Raw genomic sequence first — 3,561 nt, 5'->3', positions numbered from 1 at the left:
CAGGCTGCTGTGGGAGGCCCCAACCTATCTTAAGTCAGCAACTTCCTGGACTTCGACTTGAGCCTACAGACGACACAACACCAGCTGGAGGTTTCAGTGCTGGCGAGGCTAATGTGTGCAACAAATGCAACAAGAGTATTTTGTAAATTAAAAACCTGAGATGACTATTCCAGACAAGAAAAAGCTAAAGGAGTTCATCACTACCAAACCAGTATTATAAGGAATGCTGACGAAACTTCTTTAAGAAGAAGAAAAAATAAAAAAATATTAATTATAAAATGACAATAATTACACACCTATCAATAATTACTTTAAGTGTAAATGGAGTAAATGCTCCAATCAAAAGATATAAGGCACCTAAATGGGTAAGGGAACAAGAGACCCACACAGACTGAAGGTAAAGGGATGAAAAAAGATATTTCATACAAATAGAAACAAAATAAAATTTAAAAAATAGGGTAGAAATACTTATATCAGAAAAAATAGGCTTTAAAACAAAGGCTATAGCAAGAAACAAAGAAGAGCCTAGCAATTCCACTACTGGGTACTTAGCTGAAGAAACCCAGAATGCTAGTTCGAAAAGACACGAGCATACCTGTGCTAATTGCAGCATCACTTACAATAGTGAAGATATGGAAGCAATCTAAGTGTCCATCAGCAGATGAGTGTATAAAAAGGTAGTACAATATACAAAGGAATATTACTCAGCCATAAAAAAGAATGAAATCTTGCTATCTGCAACAACATGGATGGACTTAGAGGGTATTGTGCTCAGGGAAATAAGTCAAACAGAGCAAGACAAATACCATATGACTTCAATTATATGTGAGATATAAAAAAATAAATGAACTAACAAAACAGAAACAGATTCATAGATACAGAGAACATTTTGATGGTTGCCAGATAGGAAGGGGATTGGGAAGATAGATGGGTGAAAAAAAGGAAGGGATTGAGATGTGAAAATTGTCAGTTATAAAAATAGTCATGGGAATATAACATTACAGCATAGGGAATACAAGAGAAATAATATTATGCAAGTCAATAATATTATAATAACTAGGTATAGTGCCAGATGGGTACTAAACTTATTGTTAGTCACTTCACACATTATATAAACGTCTAATCACTATGTTGTACACCTGAAATTAATATAATATTGTATGTCAACTGTAATTTAAAAGTAAAAAATTATTTAAAATAATAAAAAGTTAAAAATAAAATTTAAAAAATAAAATAAAAACCTGAGATTAGTAACAATAATAATAATAATAATAGTATTTACCATTAGTTAAATATGCTGTTTAGACTTTAGCAAGAAAAACTGCACCTCAAAGGAAAGCAGAAAAGTATTTTCTATCCCATCACATTTTCCAAAAAGAATAAAACTACTGAACTCAAAAAATATGTAAGAAACAAAATAAAAATACACTTAGCTTCTTTCCAAGAATTATTTGGGGCCCAAGGTACTAAAAGTCTAATCTTTCTGTGCTGATGAAATGAAATACTTTCTCCTATCATCTTCCAAGTTTGTACTGCAATAGTCAGACACAGTATCTTACATTTTGAAGCTATGAGAAATGTGTTGGCAAAGACTCTTTAATGCAGATTAGTCCACAACATAAATCAGGGCTGGTTAAACACAAGAAACAGAGATGGCAATACAAGTAATTTTACAATTTTGCTATACACAGTAGTAAGAAAAACAGGAAGTAGGTGTTTATTAGCCGTTCCAAAAATACCAGCCAAAATACAACTCCCCATGGAGTCTGAGTTATTCAAAATATAGCAAAGAACAGAATTCCTAAGATTATAAAAGGGTAATTAATCACAAGCAGTGTTCACAGACCAGTGATTTGGAAACTACCTTCTTATTGAAGATCTGGATCAAGAACAAACTTCAAAGCAAAATTAATTGATCTCAGATTCATTGCATCTGGTCAATAAACCCTCCCCCCAAAATGTCACTTTAGGCCCACTCAAAAATCTATTTAATTTGACAATTCTATATACAGTGCATTAAATAGATATTTTTCACCTAATTTGGTTAGAAGATAATTGTCTCCCCACATACACTGTTTGCACATCAGTAAGAACAGCACTTCTTACTGATACTCTGTAAATTGCATTTCAAGGCCAGGCTTTATAGGAACACAGGTTCACCATGAAGCCAGATTCATAAACCAAGAGGACCCGCTTGCTTGGACAACTTGCATGACTTTGTGGCTTTCAAAATCTTGTCTTTGATTGAGCAAACTCTTTAAATATATGTTCCAACCATTTCTGAATTAAGACAAAGGGACTGTCATTTTAGTGGCAATGATTCAAAAACGCATATTTTAAAATACCCAACACATAAATACAGTTTAGTTTTTATAGGAGTAATGTAAGGGGTTTAAGTTCTGATCTGCTTTGGGGAATTAAATGATTAAGAGTCTTAGGAGCTTCTGGCAATGATTACTTTTGAAGGTGACCATGGACTAATCTCTTAGTTCTGTGACTCAGTTTCTCCCCTATAAACTAAAGAAGTTTGACGTTTGGCTCAGCTACCTCAAAAACTCATGGGGATAAATATTAGTGACTTAATTATTTGTAAAGTACCATTATGTCCTATGATGAAAGCCACTTTGAAAGTGCAATGAATTAATGAATTAAATAATTTGTCTTGGTCAGAAAAACCTAGGTGCATGTTTAGTTGGAATTGTCTACATACATCTTTTATCGGTCTTTGTGTTCGTATGAGTTTAAACTTACTAAGAAGGAGAAGGAATAAGAGTTCTTTGAAAACAACTCTACCAAGCAAGAAATTGAGTAATAGGCTAAAGACAAATTAGCTTTTATGATCCAATCTGAATGAAACCATTATGCTTCTTCCTTGATTTTTCAAGTTCAACCTCATAGAAAGCCTAGCAATTGGGCTTCAATGTTCGTGTAGTTAGCCCGTCATAATCAGCATGAGAGAGAAAAAAGATGAGGGGAAAGAGAGAAAAGGAGAGAAGAGCCAGGGGGGAATAGGAAGGGGAGGGGAGAAGAACATGTTGGTACAATTCTCCCTCCTCTGCTCAGATGGGCAACAGGCAGTGTGTCAGGATGACTCTATGTTCATACACTGCTTCCTCCTCCACAGACAATAGCAGGGTAAACAGCTTCTGTCCATGTGACTAAGTTCTGGACAGCAAAGTGTTACAGAAGCAAAGATTGCCACTCCTAGGCCTGGCTCTAAGACAGGCTGGTTGATACTCTCTCTTTGCTTACCCCAGCAGAGGCCTTAAATGGGAGAAGCTGGATCTGGAATTCTTGGGCGAAAGCCCCACAGAAGCCACCCTCTGAATATCCAGTAGATTTTGCCTACATAAAAATTATGAACTTCTACTGTGTTAAAGCCACTGAGGTTTGGGGTTTATTTGTTATAGCATCAGGTAGCCTACCATGTCTACTACAGACTGGTAACGATAAGCTCATTAAAATCAGTCTCTTTGGCCCATAGGCTCCAGGCTCTGAGGCATCTGGATAAGTTGGAAAAAAGCCTTTCTTGTTCCCTTCCTTGTTTTTCTGGCAGGCCAA

Source organism: Myotis davidii, unplaced genomic scaffold (genome assembly GCF_000327345.1).
Source record: "Myotis davidii unplaced genomic scaffold, ASM32734v1 scaffold281, whole genome shotgun sequence".
Taxonomy (NCBI): domain Eukaryota; kingdom Metazoa; phylum Chordata; class Mammalia; order Chiroptera; family Vespertilionidae; genus Myotis; species Myotis davidii.
Note: the sequence above shows the minus strand (reverse complement) of the source record.